The following is a 22,818-nucleotide window of genomic DNA, read 5'->3' on the forward strand; positions in this document are numbered from 1 at the left end:
GCCATCCTTCTTATCCGCCAAAAACTTGGGGCAGTTCTGCTTCCAGTGTCCAGTCTGCTTGAAGTAGAAGCACTTAGTCTCAGGCTTAGGTCCAGACTTGGGTTTCTTCTCCTGAGCAGCAACTTGCTTGCTGTTCTTCTTGAAGTTCCCCTTCTTCTTTCCTTTGCCCTTTTTCTTGAAACTGGTGGTCTTATTGACCATCAACACTTGATGCTCCTTCTTGATTTCTACCTCCGCAGCCTTTAGCATTGCGAAGAGCTCGGGAATTGTCTTGTTCATCCCTTGCATGTTATAGTTCATCACGAAGCACTTGTAGCTTGGTGGCAGTGATTGAAGAATTCTGTCAATGACGCTATCATCCGGAAGATTAACTCCCAGTTGAATCAAGTGATTATTATACCCAGACATTTTGAGTATATGCTCACTGACAGAACTATTCTCCTCCATCTTACAGCTGTAGAACTTATTGGAGACTTCATATCTCTCAATCCGGGCATTTATTTGAAATATTAACTTCAACTCCTGGAACATCTCATATGCTCCATGACGTTCAAAACATCGTTGAAGTCCCGGTTCTAAGCCGTAAAGCATGGCACACTGAACTATCGAGTAGTCATCAGCTTTGCTCTGCCAGACGTTCATAACATCTGGTGTTGCTCCTGCAGCAGGCTTGGCACCCAGCGGTGCTTCCAGGATGTAATTCTTCTATGCAGCAATGAGGATAATCCTCAAGTTTTGGACCCAGTCCGTGTAATTGCTGCCATCATCTTTCAACTTTGCTTTCTCAAGGAACGCATTAAAATTCAACGGAACAACAGCACGGGCCATCTATCTACAAGCAACATAGACAAGCAAAATACTATCAGGTACTAAGTTCATGATAAATTTAAGTTCAATTAATCATATTACTTAAGAACTTCCACTTAGATAGACATCCCTCTAATCCTTCTAAGTGATCACGTGATCCAAATCAACTAAACCATAACCGATCATCACGTGAAATGGAGTAGCTTTCAATGGTGAACATCATTATGTTGATCATATCTACTATATGATTCACGCTCGACCTTTCGGTCTCAGTGTTCCGAGGCCATATCTGCATATGCTAGGCTCGTCAAGTTTAACCTGAGTATTCTGCGTGTGCAAAAACTGGCTTGCACCCGTTGTAGATGGACGTAGAGCTTATCACACCCGATCATCACGTGGTGTCTGGGCACGACGAACTTTGGCAACGGTGCATACTCAGGGAGAACACTTTTATCTTGAAATTTAGTGAGAGATCATCTTATAATGCTACCGTCAAACAAAGCAAGATAAGATGCATAAAAGATAAACATCACATGCAATCAATATAAGTGATATGATATGGCCATCATCATCTTGTGCTTGTGATCTCCATCTCCGAGGCACCGTCATGATCACCATCGTCACCGGCGCGACACCTTGATCTTCATCGTAGCATCGCTGTTGTCTCACCAATCTTATGCTTCTACGACTATCGCTACCGCTTAGTGATAAAGTAAAGCATTACAGGGCGATTGCATTGCATACAATAAAGCGACAACCATATGGCTCCTGCCGGTTGCCGATAACTCGGTTACAAAACATGATCATCTCATACAATAGCATCATGTCTTGACCATATCACATCACAACATGCCCTGCAAAAACAAGTTAGCCGTCCTCTACTTGTTGTTGCAAATTTTACGTGGCTGCTACTGGGCTTAGCAAGAACCGTTCTTACCTACGCATCAAAAACAACAACGATAGTTTGTCAAGTTGGTGTTGTTTTAACCTTCTCAAGGACCGGGCGTAGCCACACTCGGTTCAACTAAAGTGAGAGAGAGAGACACCCGCCGGTCACCTTTAAGAAACGAGTGCTCGTGGCGGTGAAACCAGTCTCGCGTAAGCGTACGCGTAATGTCGGTCCGGGCCGCTTCATCTCACAATACCGCCGAACCAAAGTATGACATGCTGGTAAGCAGTATGACTTATATCGCCCACAACTCACTTGTGTTCTACTCGTGCATATGACATCTGCGCATAAAACCTGGCTCGGATGCCACTGTTGGGTAACGTAGTAATTTCAAAAAAATTCCTACGCACACGCAAGATCATGGTGATGCATAGCAACGAGAGGGGAGAGTGTTGTCCACGTACCCTCGTAGACCGAAAGCGGAAGCATTAGCACAACGCGGTTGATGTAGTCGTACGTCTTCACGATCCGACCGATCAAGTACCGAACGTACGGCACCTCCGAGTTCAGCACACGTTCAGCCCGATGACGTCCCTCGAACTCCGACCCAGCCGAGTGTTGAGGGAGAGTTTCGTCAGCACGATGGCGTGGTGACGATGATGATGTTCTACCGACGCAGGGCTTCGCCTAAGCACCGCTACAGTATTATCGAGGTGGACTATGGTGGAGGGGGGCACCGCACACGGCTAAAAGATCAAACGATCAATTGTTTGTGTAGAGGTGCCCCCTGCCCCCGTATATAAAGGAGCAAGGGGGGGTGCGGCCGGCCAAGAGGAGAGGCGCGCCGGAGGAGTCCTACTCCTACCGGGAGTAGGACTCCCCCCCTTTTCCATGTTGGACTAGGAGAGAGGGGGGAAGAGGTGGAGGGGAGGAAGGAAAGGGGGGCGCCGCCCCCCTCTCCTTGTCCTATTCGGACTGGGGGGAGGGGCGCGCGGCCCTGCCCTGGCCACCTCTCCTCTCTTCCACCAAGGCCCACTAAGGCCCCTTAAGTTCCCGGGGGGTTCCGGTAACCTCCCGGTACTCCGGTAAAATCCCGATTTGGACACTTCCGATATCCAAACATAGGCTTCCAATATATCAATCTTCATGTCTCGACCATTTCGAGACTCCTCATCATGTCCGTGATCGCATCCGGGACTCTGAACAACCTTCGGTACATCAAACATATAAACTCATAATATAACTGTCATCGAAACGTTAAGCGTGCGGACCCTACGGGTTCAAGAACTATGTAGACATGACCGAGACACGTCTCCGGTCAATAACCAATAGCGGAACCTGGATGCTCATATTGGCTCCTACATATTCTACGAAGATCTTTATCGGTCAGACCGCATAACAACATACGTTGTTCCCTTTGTCATCGGTATGTTACTTGCCCGAGATTCGATCATCGGTATCTCAATACCTAGTTCAATCTCGTTACCGGCAAGTCTCTTTACTCATTTCTGTAATACATCATCTCGCAACTAACTCATTAGTTGCAATGCTTGCAAGGCTTAAGTGATGTGCATTATCGAGAGGGCCCAGAGATACCTCTCCGACAATCGGAGTGACAAATCCTAATCTCGAAATACGCCAACCCAACATGTACCTTCGGAGACACCTGTAGAGCACCTTTATAATCACCCAGTTATGTTGTGACGTTTGGTAGCACACAAAGTGTTCCTCCGGTAAACGGGAGTTGCATAATCTCATAGTCATAGGAACATGTATAAGTCATGAAGAAAGCAATAGCAACATACTAAACGATCGTGTGCTAAGCTAACGGAATGGGTCATGTCAATCATATCATTCTCCTAATGATGTGATCCCGTTAATCAAATGACAACTCATGTCTATGGCTAGGAAACTTAACCATCTTTGATCAACGAGCTAGTCTAGTAGAGGCATACTAGTGACAATCTGTTTGTCTATGTATTAACACATGTATTATGTTTCCGGTTAATACAATTCTAGCATGAATAATAAACATTTATCATGATATAAGGAAATAAATAATAACTTTATTATTGCCTCTAGGGCATATTTCCTTCAAAAACGTCACAACATAACTGGGTGATTATAAAAGAGCTCTACAGATGTCTCAGAAGGTACATGTTGAGTTGGCGTATTTCGAGATTAGGATTTGTCACTCCGATTGTCGGAGAGGTATCTCTGGGCCCTCTCGGTAATGCACATCACTATAAGCCTTGCAAGCAATGTGACTAATGAGTTAGTTGCGGGATGATGCATTACATAACGGGTAAAGAGACTTGCCGGTAAGGAGATTGAACTAGGTATTGACATACCGACGATCGAATCTCGGGCAAGTAACATACCGATGACAAAGCGAACAACGTATGTTGTTATGCGGTTTGACCGATAAAGATCTTTGTAGAATATGTGGCAGCCAATATGAGCATCCAGGTTCCGCTATTGGTTATTGATCGGAGACATGTCTCGGTCATGTCTACATAGTTCTCGAACCCGTAGGGTCCGCACGCTTAAAGTTTGGTGACGATTTATATTATGAGTTATGTGATTTGATGTACCGAAGGTAGTTCAGAGTCCCGGATGAGATGGGGGACATGACGAGGAGTCTCAAAATGGTTGAGACGTAAAGATCGATATATTGGATGACTATATTCGGACATCGGAAAGGTTCCGAGTGATTCGGGTATTTATAGGAGTACCGGAGAGTTACGGGAATTCGCTGGGGAGAAGTTATGGGCCTTATGGGCCATAAGAAGGAAGCACACCAGCCCACAAGGGGCTGGTGCACCCCCGTTTGGGCAGGAGGCCGAATAGGAATAGGTTTGGGGGTGTGGCCCCCCTTTCCTTCTCTCCTACTCCTCCTTCCCTTCCCTCTCCTACTCCAACTTGGGAAGGGGGAATCCTACTCCCACCGGGAGTAGGACTCCCTCCTAGGGCACGCCTAGAGAGGGTCGGCCCTCCCCCTCCGCCACTCCTTTATATACGGGGGAGGGGGCACCCCATAGACACAACAATTGATCATTGATCTCTTAGCCGTGTGCGGTTCCCCCCTCCACCATATTCCACCTCGGTAATATCATAGCGGTGCTTAGGCGAAGCCCTGCGTCGGTAGCATCATCAACACCTTCATCACGCCGTCGTGCTGACGGAACTCTCCTGCAAAGCTCTGCTGGATCGGAGTTCGTGGGATGTCATTGATACGTCTTCAACGTATCTATAATTTTTTATTGTTCCATGCTATTATATTACTTGTTTTGGATGTTTATGGGCTTTACTTTACACTTTTATATCATTTTTGGGACTAACCTACTAATCGGAGGCCCAGCCCGTATTGCTGTTTTTTTGCCTATTTCAGTGTTTCGAAGAAAAAGGAATATCAAACGGAGTCCAACCGGAATGAAACCTTCGGGAGCGATCTTTCTGGAACGAACGTGATCTAGAGGACTTGGAGTGGAAGTCAAGAAATAAACGAGGCGGCCACGAGGGTGGAGGGCGCCCCCCCCCCTACTGGGCGCGCCCCCTGTCTCGTGGGCCCCTCGGGCGTCCACCGACCTAGTTCTTCCTCCTATATATACCCATGTACCTCAAAAACATCAGAAGCGACCACAAAAAACTATTTCCACCGCCGTAACCTTCTGTATCCGCGAGATCCCATCTTGGAGCCTTCGCCGGCGCTCCGTCGGAGGGGGAATCGATCACGGAGGGCCTCTACATCATCCCCAAGACCTCTCCGATGACTTGTGAGTAGTTTACCATAGACCTTCGGGTCCATCGTTATTAGCTAGATGGCTTCTTCTCTCTCTTTGAATCTCAATACAATGTTCTCCTCGATCTTCTTGGAGATCTATTTGATGTAACTCTTTTTGCGGTGTGTTTGTCGAGATCCCATGAATTGTGGGTTTATGATCAAGTTTATCTATGAGAAATATTTGAATCTCCTCTGAATTATTTTATGTGTGATTAAGTTATCTTTGCAAGTCTCTTCGAATTATCAGTTTGGTTTGGCCTACTAGATTGATCTTTCTTGCAATGGGAGAAGTGCTTAGCTTTGGGTTCAATCTTGCGGTGTCCTTTCCCAGTGACAGCAGGGGCAGCAAGGCACGTATTGTATTGTTGCCATCGAGGATAAAAAGATGGGGTTTATATCATATTGCATGAGTTTATCCCTCTACATCATGTCATCTTTCTTAATGTGTTACTCTGTTCTTTATGAACTTAATACTCTAGATGCATGTTGGATAGCGGTCGATGTGTGGAGTAATAGTAGTAGATGCAGGCAGGAGTCGGTCTACTTGTCACGGACGTGATGCCTATATACATGATCATGCCTAGATAATCTCATAATTATTCGCTTTTCTATCAATTGCTCGACAGTAATTTGTTCACCCACCGTAATACTTATGCTATCTTAAGAGAAGCTACTAGTGAAACCTATGGCCCCCGGGTCTATCTGTTATCATATAAGCTTTCAATCTACTTTTATTTGCATCTTTACTTTTCCTATCTATATTATAAAATACCAAAAATATATTTATCTTATCATATTATCTCTATCAGATCTCACTTTCGCAAGTGGCCGTGAAGGGATTGACAACCCCTTTATTGCGTTGGTTGTGAGTTCTTGTTTGTTTGTGTAGGTGCGTGGGACTTTTGAGGAGCCTCCTACTGGATTGATACCTTGGTTCTCAAAAACTAAGGGAAATACTTACGCTACTATTGCTGCATCACCCTTTCCTCTTCAAGGAAAACCAACGCAAGCTCAAGACGTAGCAAGAAGGATTTCTGGCGCCGTTGCCGGGGAGGTCTTCGCTCAAGTCAAGACATACCAAGTACCCATCACAAACTCGTCTCCCTCGCACTTACATTATTTGCCATTTGCCTCTCGTTTTCCTCTCCCCCACTTCACCCTTGCCGTTTTATTCGCCCTCTCTTTCCCAATCTCCTCTCTTTCGCTTGTCTTTTGTTTGCTCGTCGTTATGGCTAGTCCACCTATCCTCGTTATTACTCCCGAACATGAAATTCTTAATTTTAAGCAACGGGAGGGAGAAAATCTAAAATATGCTTGGCATAGAATTTGCAATGCTCAAAATAGATCTACTAGGAAGCTTTCTACTTCCGTTCTTCTTCGCAATTTTTATGTAGGCATTACACCTTGGAATAGATGCATTCTTGATACCATTACCGAAGGGAATTTTTGGATAGCCACACCTTTGATGCTTATAATGCTATGTTAGATTTGTTTGATCCTCTTCCTCACTTGGTAAATGGGACTATTTTAACTCTAGAACATGTGATGCAAAGGCTTGAGATTATTGAAAATAAAATTGCCACTGTTGAGTTAATTGAAAATTTAGATAAAAAGATTCATAACCAAATTACCCAATATGAATCTAGGGTTGGAGTTACTTTGAAATTTTTTAAAGAGAAAGAACCTATAATTAATGAAAGAATAGATCTAGATTCTACGAGAATCGGTAAACTTGAAGATATTATTACCAACTTAGGGTCGGCCTTTTCTTCCGTGAAAAATACTCCAAATCCACCTACCAAAACTGCCAAGTTCATATATGTTCCTAAAAATAAGGGTGAATCTTCTAATAAGGGAAATGCGGATCTCAAATCAATAAGTGTTCATCCCAATTGTCTCTCCATCATTAAGGAACCTTTTGCTACAAATGAATTGCTTGAATTCTTGCCTAAGGGCTTAATCATTGCTAAAAAGGGAGAAACCCCTAAATATTATAAGTTCTCTATTGAGGAATTGAGTGCCAAAGATGCACCACTTAGATCTATCCTCGCTTTTATGCCTAGCTAGCGGCGTTGAACGATAGCGCTAGTTGGGAGGCAACCCAACTTTATCTTCATTTTTGTTTTTGCTTCTGTTTAGTAATAAATTTATCATCTCCCTTCTGTTTAGATGTGTTTTTATGTTTTAATTAGTGTTTGTGCCAAGTAGAACCTATAGGATAACCTATGGTGATAGTTAATTTGATTCTGCTGAAAAACAGAAACTTTGTGCGCACGAAAATAATTTTAGTAATTCACAGGAACGTGCTTTTGCGTTGATTCTTTTTGTTGTAGATCAATAGACAAATTGCCCAGGACTTCCTATTTTGGTAGGATTTGTAGAGTTCCATAAGTATTCGAGAGTTACAGATTGCTACAGACTGTTCTGTTTTTGACAGATTCTGTTTTTCGTGTGTTGTTTGCTTATTTTGATGCATCTATGGCTAGTATGTAAGGGTATAAACCATAGAGAAGTTGAAATACAGTAGGTTTAGCACCAATATAAATAAAGAATGAGTTCATTACAGTACCTTATGTGGTGGTTTTGCTTTCTTGCACTAACGGAGCTTATGAGATTTCCTGTTGAGTTTTGTGTTGTGAAGTTTTCAAGTTTTGGGTAAAGATTTGATGGATTATGGAATAAGGAGTGGCACGAGCCTAAGCTTGGGGATGCCCAAGGCACCCCAAGATATTCAAGAATAGCCAAAAGCCTAAGCTTGGGGATGCCCCGGGAAGGCATCCCCTCTTTCGTCTTCGTTTATCGGTAACTTTACTTGGAGCTATATTTTTATTTGCCACATGATATGTGTTTTGCTTGGAGCGTCGTGTATGATATTAGTCTTTGCTTTTTAGTTTACCACAATCATCCTTGCTGTACACACCTTTTGGGAGAAGCCCACTTGATTGGAATTTATTAGAACACTCTTTGTGCTTCACTTATATCTTTTGAGCTAGATAGTTTTTGCTCTAGTACTTCACTTATATCTTTTAGAGGACGGCGGTGGCTTAATTTTGAAGAAATTGTTGATCTCTCATGCTTCACTTATATTATTTTGAGAGTCTTTTAGAACAGCATGGTATTTGTTATGGTTATAAAGTTGGTCCTAGAATGATGAGCATCCAAGTTGGGTATATTAAAACTATCATAGAAAGTGCATTAAACACTAGGATCAATTTGATGCTTGATAATCGTTTTGAGATATGAAGGTGATAATATTAGAGTCATGCTAGTTGGGTAATTATGAAATTGAGAAATACTTGTGTTGAAGTTGGCAAGTCCCGTAGCATGCACGTATGGTAAAAGTTGTGTGACAAATTTGTTGCATGAGGTGCTCTTTTAATTGTCTTCCTTATGAGTGGAGGTCGGGATCGCGCGATGGTTAACTCCTACCAACCCTTCCCCTAGGAGCATGCGTAATAGTACTTTGCTTCGGGGGCAAGTAAACTTTTGCAATAAGTATATGAGTTCTTTCTGACTAATGTGAGTCCATGGATATACGCACACTCACCCTTCCACTTTGCTAGCCTCTATTATGCCGCGCAACTTTCGCCGGTATCATGCACCCATTATTTACCTTCCTCAAAACAGCCACCATACCTACCTATTATGGCATTTCCATAGCCATTCCGAGATAAATTGTCATGCAACTTTCCACCGTTCCGTTTATTATGACATGTTCCATCATTGTCATATTGCTCTTTGCATGATCATGTAGTTGACATTGTATTTGTGGCAAGGCCACCTTCATAATTTTTCATACATGTCACTCTTGATTCATTGCATATCCCGGTACACCGCCGGAGGCATTCATATAGAGTCATATTTTGTTCTAAGTATTGAGTTGTAATTCTTGAGTTGTAAATCAATAAAAGTGTGATGATCTTCATTATTAGAGCATTGTCCCAAGTGAGGAAAGGATGATGAAGACTATGATTCCCCCACAAGTCGGGATGAGACTTCGGACTTCAAATGAAAAAAAGAGGCCAAAGTGCCCACCAAATAAAAAAAGAGGCCAAAGAGCCCACTAAATAAAAAAATAAAAAAAGGAGAAAAAAAGAAAACAAAAAATGTGAGAAAAAGAGAGAAGGGACAATGCTACTATCTCTTTTCCACACTTGTGCTTCAAAGTAGCACCATGATCTTCATGATAGAGAGTCTCCTATGTTGTCACATTCATATACTAGTGGGAATTTTTCATTATAGAACTTGGCTTGTATATTCCAATGATGGGCTTCCTCAAAATGCCCTAGGTCTTCGTGAGCAAGCGAGTTGGATGCACACCCACTTAGTTTCTTTTGTTGAGGTTTCTTACATTTATAGCTCTAGTGCATCCGTTGCATGGCAATCCCTACTCACTCACATTGATATCTATTGATGGGCATCTCCATAGCCCGTTGATACGTCTAGTTGATGTGAGACTATCTTCTCCCTTTTTGTCTTCACAAATATCACCATGTACCACATATAGTGCTATGTCCATGGCTTGCGCTCATGTATTGCGTAAGAGTTGAAAAAGCTGAAGCGCGTTAAAAAGTATGAACCAATTGCTTGGCTGAAACCGGGGTTGTGCATGATGGGAGTATTTTGTGTAATGAAAATGAAGCATGGCCTAACTATATGATTTTGTAGGGATAAGCTTTCTTTGGCTATGTTATTTTGATAAGACATGATTATTTGTTAGTATGATTCAAAGTATTATTATTTTTTATGTATTATAAGCTTTTATCTTGAATCATTTGGATCTGAAAAATGATGCCACAATAAAGAAAATTACATTGAGAATTATGCTAGGTAGCATTCCACATCAAAAATTCTGTTTTTATCATTTACCTACTCGAGGACGAGCAGGAATTAAGCTTGGGGATGCTTGATACGTCTCCAACGTATCTATAATTTTTGATTGTTCCATGCTATTATATTACTTGTTTTGGATGTTTATGGGCTTTACTTTACACTTTTATATCATTTTTGGGACTAGCCTACTAACCGGAGGCCCAGCCCGTATTGCTGTTTTTTTGCCTATTTCAGTGTTTCGAAGAAAAGGAATATCAAACGGAGTCCAACCGGAATGAAACCTTCGGGAGCGATCTTTCTGGAACGAACGTGATCTAGAGGACTTGGAGTGGAAGTCAAGAAATAAACGAGGCGGCCACGAGGGTGGAGGGCGCCCCCCCCCCCTCTGGGCGCGCCCCCTGTCTCGTGGGCCCCTCGGGCGTCCACCGACCTAGTTCTTCCTCCTATATATACCCATGTACCTCAAAAACATCAGAAGCGACCACAAAAAACTATTTCCACCGCCGTAACCTTCTGTATCCGCGAGATCCCATCTTGGAGCCTTCGCCGGCGCTCCGTCGGAGGGGGAATCGATCACGGAGGGCCTCTACATCATCCCCAAGACCTCTCCGATGACTTGTGAGTAGTTTACCATAGACCTTCGGGTCCATCGTTATTAGCTAGATGGCTTCTTCTCTCTCTTTGAATCTCAATACAATGTTCTCCTCGATCTTCTTGGAGATCTATTTGATGTAACTCTTTTTGCGGTGTGTTTGTCGAGATCCCATGAATTGTGGGTTTATGATCAAGTTTATCTATGAGAAATATTTGAATCTCCTCTAAATTATTTTATGTGTGATTAAGTTATCTTTGCAAGTCTCTTCGAATTATCAGTTTGGTTTGGCCTACTAGATTGATCTTTCTTGCAATGGGAGAAGTGCTTAGCTTTGGGTTCAATCTTGCGGTGTCCTTTCCCAGTGACAGCAGGGGCAGCAAGGCACGTATTGTATTGTTGCCATCGAGGATAAAAAGATGGGGTTTATATCATATTGCATGAGTTTATCCCTCTACATCATGTCATCTTTCTTAATGTGTTACTCTGTTCTTTATGAACTTAATACTCTAGATGCATGCTGGATAGCGGTCGATGTGTGGAGTAATAGTAGTAGATGCAGGCAGGAGTCGGTCTACTTGTCACGGACGTGATGCCTATATACATGATCATGCCTAGATAATCTCATAATTATTCGCTTTTCTATCAATTGCTCGACAGTAATTTGTTCACCCACCGTAATACTTATGCTATCTTAAGAGAAGCTACTAGTGAAACCTATGGCCCCCGGGTCTATCTGTTATCATATAAGCTTTCAATCTACTTTTATTTGCATCTTTACTTTTCCTATCTATATTATAAAATACCAAAAATATATTTATCTTATCATATTTTCTCTATCAGATCTCACTTTCGCAAGTGGCCGTGAAGGGATTGACAACCCCTTTATTGCGTTGGTTGTGAGTTCTTGTTTGTTTGTGTAGGTGCGTGGGACTTTTGAGGAGCCTCCTACTGGATTGATACCTTGGTTCTCAAAAACTAAGGGAAATACTTACGCTACTATTGCTGCATCACCCTTTCCTCTTCAAGGAAAACCAACGCAAGCTCAAGACGTAGCAAGAAGGATTTCTGGCGCCGTTGCCGGGGAGGTCTTCGCTCAAGTCAAGACATACCAAGTACCCATCACAAACTCGTCTCCCTCGCAGTTACATTATTTGCCAGTTGCCTCTCGTTTTCCTCTCCCCCACTTCACCCTTGCCGTTTTATTCGCCCTCTCTTTCCCAATCTCCTCTCTTTCGCTTGTCTTTTGTTTGCTCGTCGTTATGGCTAGTCCACCTATCCTCGTTATTACTCCCGAACATGAAATTCTTAATTTTAAGCAAAGGGAGGGAGAAAATCTAAAAGATGCTTGGCATAGAATTTGCAATGCTCAAAATAGATCTACTAGGAAGCTTTCTACTTCTGTTCTTCTTCGCAATTTTTATGTAGGCATTACACCTTGGAATAGATGCATTCTTGATACCATTACCGAAGGGAATTTTTTGGATAGCCACACCTTTGATGCTTATAATGCTATGTTAGATTTGTTTGGTCCTCTTCCTCACTTGGTAAATGGGACTATTTTAACTCTAGAACATGTGATGCAAAGGCTTGAGATTATTGAAAATAAAATTGCCACTGTTGAGTTAATTGAAAATTTAGATAAAAAGATTCATAACCAAATTACCCAATATGGATCTAGGGTTGGAGTTACTTTGGAAAAATTTAAAGAGAAAGAACCTATAGTTAATGAAAGAATAGATCTAGATTCTACGAGAATCGGTAAACTTGAAGATATTATTACCAACTTCGGGTCGGCCTTTTCTTCCGTGAAAAATACTCCAAATCCACCTACCAAAACTGCCAAGTTCATTTATGTTCCTAAAAATAAGGGTGAATCTTCTAATAAGGGAAATGCGGATCTCAAATCAATAAGTGTTCATCCCAATTGTCTCTCTATCATTAAGGAACCTTTTGCTACAAATGAATTGCTTGAATTCTTGCCTAAGGGCTTAATCATTGCTAAAAAGGGAGAAACCCCTAAAGACTATAAGTGCTCTATTGAGGAATTGAGTGCCAAAGATGGCACCACTTAGATCTATCCTCGCTTTTATGCCTAGCTAGGGGCGTTAGACGATAGCGCTAGTTGGGAGGCAACCCAATTTTATCTTCATTTTTGTTTTTGCTTCTGTTTAGTAATAAATTTATCATCTACCTTCTGTTTAGATGTGTTTTTATGTTTTAATTAGTGTTTGTGCCAAGTAGAACCTATAGGATAACCTATGGTGATATTATTGTTTGACACGAGAAAAATCAAAAATGCGCTCCATATGAAGGGAAGAGAAGGAGTATGGATTTGTCTCATGCGCCGGGGGAAAGAAAAGTGTGCGGGCATGCCAGTGTACCGTAGTACACAAAGAAAAAGGGTTATGGGAAACAAGTATTTCATTAATCTCATCGGATAAACAAAATTACAAGATCCCATAAAAAATGCGCTCCGTGGCCTACTAGCGCGGCCAACCTGACTGTGGCGATGTGCGGTCTCCTGGTTCCCGGGGCCTCGGAAGGCTCCCAGTTAATTACTCCCGTGGGTTGCTCCACGAGATACCTCCGATTAAGCCGTGTGGTCGTCTTCGTCGTCTTTGTTTCGCATTCTCCATGCATGATGATGATGGGGTGTGTGTAGTGTGGGCGGCGGCAAAGCCCGTGTCCTCGTCAGTACACGTGCCGCTCAAAACATGGCTTTGTGCTAGCCACGTTCACCCTCGCCGTCGCGCCTCGTCGGTCTTGACAGCATTGATGTAGTTGGTGTTGGAGTAGCATGGGTCCTGCTTGGCTTGGACTTCTTGACGATGTAGCGGATTCATCGGGGTATGCAAGGGGTTCGCCTCGCGGGAGTATTCTTGTGGAGACCGGCGTCGGTGTAAAACCAACGCACGCTGACATCGACATGGCCGGTGTGGTTGGCGCCTTGTCTCGACTAGACACCGAGATTACGACAGTCTACGAAGACAGAGACTTCGCCTTACGAGATCGTGGAAAGTAACATCCTAGAGGGCACGTGGTGGATACCTCGTCTTGGCTAGACACCATATTCGGTGGTCTGCCAAGACAAGAATGACGCCGCGGGGCCGAAGAAAGGTAACATCATGGAGGGGCGTGGTTGATGCCCCGTCTCAGCTAGACGTCGTATTCGGTGGTCTGCTAAGACAAGGATCACGCTACGGGGCCGAAGAAAAGTGGCATCATGGAGGGGTGTGGTTGATGCCTCGTCCTAGCTAGACGCCGTATTCGGTGGTCTGCTAAGACAAGGACTGCATGTATGACGAGACCTGTACGCCATGAAGAGTGCACCTCGTCTTGGCTGGATGATGTATTCGGTGGTCTGCCAAAACAAAGGAAACATATCGCAGGATCATGATAAGGGTCGGTGAAGACATGTCATCGCGTAGCACATCTTCTTCGTATCGCAGGCTCCGTGTTGCGGGTAGCACCGGGGGCGTGTGTCATCTTCATGGGATCCAGGTCGCTTGCTCCATCTTGATGAGGTAGACATCGGTGGTGTCGTCCCGTGAGCTCCACGCCTCCATCCTCCATGGCACCGACTTGATGAAGAAGACGAGGGGCGTTGTCCTAGCGATCTGCACACCTCCGTCACCCATTGCTCCAGTTTGACGAAGTGAACATCGGCGGTGTCCCTAACGGGCGCCACGCCTCTGTCCTTTGGCTCCAGCTTGATGAAGTAGACGACGGCGGCGTACTCCTTGCGAACTCCGCGGCACCAGGTTGCTGATGTTGGCGATGTGCATCGTCTTGGCGAACTCCGCGCCACCATCCACCGCGGCACGGCGGGAGCGTCCTCGCGAGCTCCACACCTCCATCCTCCATGGTACCGGCTTGATGAAGTGTCGTCCTAGCGAGCTTCATGTCGCCATCCTCGGCGGCACCATCCTAACGAAGTGGACATCGGTGGCGTCCCTTTAGCTCCACGACGCCATCCTCCGTGGCTCCAGCTTGATGACGAAGGCGACGGGCGTCGTCCTTGCGAACTCCATGCATCCATCCTCCTGCACACTCCATCTCGATGAAGTAGACATTGGGGGCGTCCTCAACAAGCGCCACGCCTCCGCCCTCCGGTTCCAGCTTGACGAAGTAGACGATGGGCAATGTGATGACGAGCTCCGGGCGTCTCCGTCTTGTCACTGGGGTTGAAGAAGTGACCAATGGCCTGCGTGATCGAGATGCACCAGTGGTGTTGTCTTCAGGCACCATCTTGAAGGAGTACAATGGGTTGCACGCTGACAACAACTCGTCTTTAACGTCTTGGTCCCCCTCCTCTTGAACGGGGCACCCGGCAAGCTGCGGGCTGCATGCTTGTAAGCTCCACCAGCGTGGCCTTCTGCACCCAATGAGAGATGGAAATAAAGAGAGAGAGAGAGAGAGAGAGAGAGAGAGAGAGAGAGAGAGAGAGAGAGAGAGAGAGAGAGAGAGGGGGGGGGGGGGGGGTTAGGACTCGTGCAAACTATCACAAAGATTGAGCTCCATCTTCATGGTCTCCCGGTGAATGCTTTGCTGCTGATGTACATAAACGGTTCGTGTCATCAAGTGCGTTGGCACCGCCGAGCGCCTCGACCGGATGTGATCGCCTTCGGCAGCGCATGCTCCCTCCTAGCCTTCGGGTGTTTGTGCCGCTTGCTCATGATCTCGGTGATGCTACCACCACGGCACGTTTCTCCTTCTCCCCTGGGTGCTATGTTCTTCGTGCCCCCGGGTGCTCTTCTCTTCTCGAGTGTTTGTTGCTTGGCTTCTCTTGATGCAATCTGTATTAAGAATATAAAAAGAAACGAGTTATTGAAGTACATAGCACCATGCCCGTGCCATGCATCGCAAGATGCTCCATTGCCGTCGTCGAGCTCGAAAGGGTGTCACTGCCGCCGCCGCGTCCTCTCGCCGGTCTTCTCACATGTGTACTTGCACCCTCGTGAGCCAGCCCGCCATACACGCCACCGCCGTGGGCGCGTCTTGCCCGGCTGGCTTCCGTCTCCCCTCGCCTGTCTTCCCTGGAGTGCGTCTTGCGTGTTCTCAGGTGTCGAAGCCCATAACCCCAAAACCCTTTGTCTATCATGGTATCAGATGCGATCTAGCGATCCTGACCTAGCCATGTCATCTTCCGCTGCTTCCTCCGAGGCCGCCGCCGCTGCCCTCTCCGGCGCGGCCACCCTCGCTGCACTCACCGGCGCGGCGACCATGTCCGCCGCCACCACCTTGCTCGCCGATCCCTACTCGGCCTCTGCGTCGCTCACCGATCCGATCGGGACGGGCGCGTCTATCTTCGCCCCGCCATTCCTGTCCAACCTTCTCCAAGGAGGAAGATCGACGGGAGCCTTGTTTTCCGGGGCGACGTCCTCGGCTCCTCCCGGCTCACCGGCTCTACGCCCCAACTACGGCGCGCTGGCACCCTACGTGCCGCCGCCGCCGTATGCGTACGACCCCGCCGCCTACGGTGCTTTCTACGGCGCCCCCTATGCTGGTCATGGCGCCGGCTATGGTGCACCTCCTGGTGCCGGCTATGGTGCTCCGTATGGCCCTGGCTACGCGGGGTTCCCGCGGCCTGCGACTCATGGTGCGTCACCACAAGCCCCTCCAGTTGCGCCGCAGTCCTCGCCTGCGGTGGATGTCGCCTCCTCCGGTGCGGTTTCTGTGCCGCCCTATGACTTCGCCCTCGACGTCATCACGACTCCGCCGTTCTACTTCAGCAATCTTCTACCGGTGAAACTGAAGATGGACAATTATCTGCTCTGGTGCGCACAGATTCTTCCCCTCCTTCGTAGCCACTACTTGGAGGGTTTTGTGGATGGTAATCTGCCATGTCCCCCACCGGATCATCATATGTACCGGCCATGGATTGCTCAAGATCAAGCGATTCTCTCGGCGATTCAGTCCTCTCTCACTGAGGACATCGCCGGCTTGGTTTTATTTGCTACTACGTCTCATGAGGTATGGGATGCGCTGGAGTCCAGTTTCTCCGCACAATCCTCGTCTCAGCACATGGCTCTTCGTACACAGCTTAATGAGACAAGCAAGGATCATCACTCTGTCACCGTTTTCTTCAACAAGATCAAGCGCCTCGCCGATCAGCTTGCCTCCATCGGCGAGCCACTTCGTGACACGGAGTTTACCACATATGTTCTCCAAGGTCTCGATGTCGAGTATGACTCTCTTGTGGAGGTGATCCAGGAACGCAAGGTTCCCATCAAGCCGCAGGAACTCTTTCAGCGCCTCCTCTCAACGGAGCAACGCCTTGCCAGTCGTCATCCGGATGAGGCCCCCTCGGTCAATGCTGCTGTCCGTGGTGGGAAGGGGTGTCCCGGTGCCCGCCCTGCTGCTCCTACGGCTGCTTCGACCCCTCCTACGGGAGGCAAGGGTGGCGCTCCTCCTGCTGCACCTTCTCAGTCGCGTCCCACCATCGTCATCGAGAACGGGCGCCCATGTGCCTGTTGTGCCGCTTGTGGAGCTGCTGCCCCTTGTCAGCTGTGTGGAATTCCTCGCCACGTTGCATCTCGCTGTCATCGTCGTTTTCAGCCTGATTTTCTGGGTCTTGGCAACAATGGCAAGGGCAATGAGCGTCAAGTCAACATGACGCAGCATCAAGGAAAGACTCAGTCTTATAATGTTGATCCCACCTGGTACATGGACACTGGCGCCACAGAGCACGTGACAAATGAATTGGACAAGCTTGCTATCCGGGAGGCCTACCATGGTCCTGACAAGGTTCACACAGCCAATGGGGCAGGTATGCACATCTCTCATATTGGTCAGGCATCTCTCCTCACACATACATCTCGGCAGTTGCGTCTTAAGAATGTGCTTCGAGTTCCCACTGTTGCCCGTAACTTGCTCTCCGTACCTAAACTTACTTATGACAATAATGTGTTTTGTGAGTTTCACCCGTTTCATCTTTTTATCAAGGACCGGGCTACACGGGACATACTTCTTAGAGGGCGCCTTCGTCATGGACTATACGCTCTGGATGTGCCGCGATCTGTCTCTCCAGCCGTCCCTCAAGTCTTCAGTGCTGTTCGAGTGTCTCCCTCGCAATGGCACTCTCGTCTTGACCATCCGGCTACACCCATTGTTCGCCATATTCTTCACTGTCATGAGTTACCGTTAGTGTCTAGTAATAAAGATGTCTCAGTTTGTGACGCTTGTCAGCAGGGAAAGAGTCATCAGTTACCTTTTTCTGTTTCTAGTCATGTAGTCAAAACTCCTCTTGAGCTTGTGTTTTCAGATGTTTGGGGTCCTGCTCAGATGTCTGTTAGTGGTCATGAGTACTATGTCAGTTTTATTGATGCTTATAGTCGCTTTACCTGGATTTATCTTCTTAAACATAAGTCTGATGTGTTTGATGTTTTTCTTAAATTCCAAGCACATGTTGAGCGTCTCCTACAACACAAAATTATTCATGTACAATCGGATTGGGGGGGTGAGTACCGCAATCTAAATACCTTCTTCGAGAAACTTGGGATTTCGCATCATGTGTCTTGTCCTCATACACATCAGCAGAATGGTTCAGCTGAACGTAAGCATCGTCATCTTGTTGAGACCGGTTTAACCTTACTAGCCCATGCCTCCCTTCCTTTTCGTTTTTGAAGTGATGCTTTCACTACTGCCTGTTTTCTCATAAACAGACTTCCGTCGCGACTCCTTGGCATGAAAACTCCGCTTGAACTTGTTGGGGAACGTAGCAGAAATTCAAAATTTTCTACGCATCACCAAGATCAATCTATGGAGTAATCTAGCAACGAGGGGAAGGGGAGTGAATCTACATACCCTTGTAGATCGCGATGCGGAAGCGTTGCAAGAACGCGGATGAGGGAGTCATACTCGTAGCGATTCAGATCGCGGTTGATTCCGATCTAAGCACCGAAAGAACGGTGCCTCCGCGTTCAACACACGTGCAGCCCGGTGACGTCTCCCACGCCTTGATCCAGCAAGGAGAGAGGGAGAGGTTGGGGAAGACTCCATCCAGCAGCAACACGACGGCATGGTGGTGGTGGAGGAGCGTGGCAATCCCGCAGGGCTTCGCCAAGCACCGCGGGAGAGGAGGAGGAGGAAGAGGGGTAGGGCAGCACCAAAAGGAGACTTTCTCGTGTGTGTGTATGGCAGCCCAAACCTCAAGTATATATAGGGGGGAAGGGGGCTGCGCCCCCCTTAGGGTTTCCACCCCCAAGAGGAGGCGGCCAGCCCTAAATCCCATCAAGGGGGGGCGGCCAAGGGGAGGAGAGGGGGGGCGCCCCACTAGATGGGCCCTAAGGCCCATCTGGACCTAGGGTTTGCCCCCTCCCACTCTACCATGCGCCTGGGTCTTGGTGGGGGGGCGCACCAGCCCACCTGGGGCTGGTCCCCTCCCACACTTGGCCCACGCAGCCTTCTGGGGCTGGTGGCCCCACTTGGTGGACCCCCGGGACCCTCCCGGTGGTCCCGGTACATTACCGATTTCACCCGAAACTTTTCCGGTGACCAAAACAGGACTTCCCATATATAAATCTTTACCTCCGGACCATTCCGGAACTCCTCGTGACGTCCGGGATCTCATCCGGGACTCCGAACAACATTTGGTAACCACGTACATGCTTTCCCTATAACCCTAGCGTCATCGAACCTTAAGCGTGTAGACCCTACGGGTTCGGGAACCATGCAGACATGACCGAGACGTTCTCCGGTCAATAACCAACAGCGGGATCTGGATACCCATGTTGGCTCCCACATGTTCCACGATGATCTCATCGGATGAACCACGATGTCGGGGATTCAATCAATCCCGTATTCAATTCCCTTTGTCTAACGGTATGTTACTTGCCCGAGATTCGATCGTCGGTATCCCTATACCTTGTTCAATCTCGTTACCGGCAAGTCTCTTTACTCGTTCCGTAACTCACATCATCCCGTGATCAACTCCTTGGTCACATTGTGCACATAATGATGATGTCCTACCGAGTGGGCCCAGAGATACCTCTCCGTTTACACGGAGTGACAAATCCCAGTCTCGATTCGTGCCAACCCAACAGACACTTTCGGAGATACCCGTAGTGCACCTTTATAGCCACCCAGTTACGTTGTGACGTTTGGCACACCCAAAGCATTCCTACGGTATCCGGGAGTTGCACAATCTCATGGTCTAAGGAAGTGATACTTGACATTAGAAAAGCTCTGAGCAAACGAACTACACGATCTTGTGCTAGGCTTAGGATTGGGTCTTGTCCATCACATCATTCTCCTAATGATGTGATCCCGTTATCAACGACATCCAATGTCCATGGTCATGAAACCGTAACCATCTATTGATCAACGAGCTAGTCAACTAGAGGCTTACCAGGGACATGGTGTTGTCTATGTATCCACACATGTATCTGAGTTTCCTATCAATACAATTCTAGCATGGATAATAAACGATTATCATGAACAAGGAAATATAATAATAACCTATTTATTATTGCCTCTAGGGCATATTTCCAACAGAACTCTTGCTTCATGAGACTCCTGACTATACTTTTCTCAAAGTCTTCGATTGTGCGTGTTGGCCGCATCTCCGTCCTTACGATAATCGCAAGCTTGAGTTCCGTTCTAAAAAATGTGTCTTCCTTGGGTACAGTCCGTTGCACAAAGGTTATAAATGCCTTCACGTTCCAACAAATCGTGTGTATATTTCGCGTGATGTTGTCTTTGATGAGCATGTTTTTCCTTTTTCTAATCTTCCAACTCCTATCACCACACCTAATGAACCCGTGCATTCATCTCCTTTATTGCCTGATCAATTTGTAGATGCTGCACACTCGCCTCTTTTGTTGTCTAACCATGGTGCAGGAACTGGTAGAGGTGCTCGGCTTGTTCTCCTGGAGGATTCCTCCGCTGCTCCGACGGATTCTTCGACGGATCACGTCGATCCTGCCGCTGCGGCCTCCTGCATGGGGCATGCAGGGTCTCCTGCACCTGCGCCCGCCATGCGCTTGGATCCGGCTCCGGTAGCAGCGGGTTCGCGCTCGACGGATCACGTTGATCCCGCGCCCTCTTCCCCTTGCATGGGCCATGCAGGGTCGGGTGTGCTCACGCCCGCTACGCACTCGGCCCCGGCTCAGCTGGAGCTGGACCTCCCCGCGTCGCCTGGCTTGGCCTCACCCGTGACCGGGCCAGTCTCGCCTGCATCGCCCGGTCCGGCGACGCCCGCGCCTACGGACTCGCCTCCTGGCAGCCCGTCATCGTCACGGTCACCATCACCCGTCATGTCTTCTTCTCAGGAGATGCGGGCCTCTCCATCGACGGTTCCTGTGACTTCGGTCGCGCCAACCGCTCCGGTTGCTCAGCGTCCACACACTCGCAACAAGAGTGGTATTTTTCGACCGCTCCAACGCACCGATGGCACGATTGCCTGGCTCGCGGCCTGTATAGCTCATTCTGAAACTGATCCTTCTGCTGAACCCCGTCATTATCAAGCAGCTCTGGGTATTCCTCACTGGCGCTCTGCAATGGAACAAGAGTATCAGGCATTGCTAAAAAATGGTACGTGGTGTCTTGTTCCTCCGCACAGTGGTGTCAATATTATTGATTCTAAGTGGGTATTCAAAGTTAAGCGACATGTTGATGGCTCTATTGAACGGTATAAGGCTCGGCTTGTTGCTCGTGGGTTCAAACAACGTAAAGGTCTTGATTATGATGATACCTTCAGTCCTGTGATCAAGCCTACGACTATTCGTCTGCTCTTGTCTCTTGCGGTTACTCGTGGATGGTCTCTTCGACAGCTCGATGTTCAGAATGCTTTTCTGTATGGTGTTCTTGATGAAGAGGTCTATATGCGTCAGCCGCCTGGTTTTGTTGATCCTGCTCGTCCGCAGCATTTGTGTCGCTTGGTAAAGGCTCTTTATGGTCTTAAACAGGCGCCACGTGCTTGGCATGCGCGTCTAGCTTCTGCTCTCCGTGCACATGGATTTGTTCCTTCGACAGCTGATACGTCCTTGTTCATGCTACAGCGCCCTACGGTCACTATGTACCTGTTGGTGTATGTCGATGACATCATATTGATCAGCTCGTCGGCTTTTGCTGCGGATCGTCTTGTTTCTGCTTTGAGTGGTGATTTTGCCATTACAGATCTTGGCCGGCTTCATTATTTCCTTGGCTTGGAGGTCTCTCATTCTGATGCCGGTCTGACTCTCACTCAGCAGAAGTACTCTCTGGATTTGCTTCGTCGTGCTGGTATGCTTCAGTGTAAGCCTGCTACCACTCCCATGACAGCTTCTGATAGACTCTCTGCACTTGATGGTACCCTTCTTCCTTCGGATGAGGCTACCAAGTATCGCAGCATTGTTGGCGGCTTACAGTATTTGACGATTACTCGTCCTGATATATCTTATGCGGTGAACAGCGTGTGCCAGTTTCTTCATGCTCCTCAGGATACTCACTGGACTGCTGTGAAGCGCATTCTGCGCTATGTTCGCTTGACTGCTGCTCTGGGCCTGCATCTTCGGTCTGCTCCTTCCGGTGGCCTCTCGGCGTTTTCTGATGCAGATTGGGCTGGTAGCCCAGATGACAGGCGATCCACGGGGGGATATGCAGTGTTCTATGGTCCTAATTTGATCGCCTAGAGTGCTCGTAAACAAGCTACAGTGTCTCGTAGTAGTACTGAAGCTGAATACAAAGCAGTCGCCAATGCCACCGCTGAACTTATCTAGGTTCAGTCCTTGCTTCGAGAATTGAGAGTCTCTCAGCATCATCCACCTGTTCTTTGGTGTGACAACATCGGCGCTACGTACCTTTCTTCAAATCCGGTATTTCATGCCCGAACGAAACACATCAAAGTTGACTATCACTTTGTCAGAGAACGAGTTTCACAGAAGTTACTTCAGATCAAGTTCATCCCATCAAAGGATCAACTCGCTGACA

The sequence above is a fragment of the Triticum aestivum genome, chromosome 2D, assembly GCF_018294505.1.
Source record: "Triticum aestivum cultivar Chinese Spring chromosome 2D, IWGSC CS RefSeq v2.1, whole genome shotgun sequence".
Classification (NCBI taxonomy): Eukaryota; Viridiplantae; Streptophyta; class Magnoliopsida; order Poales; family Poaceae; genus Triticum; species Triticum aestivum.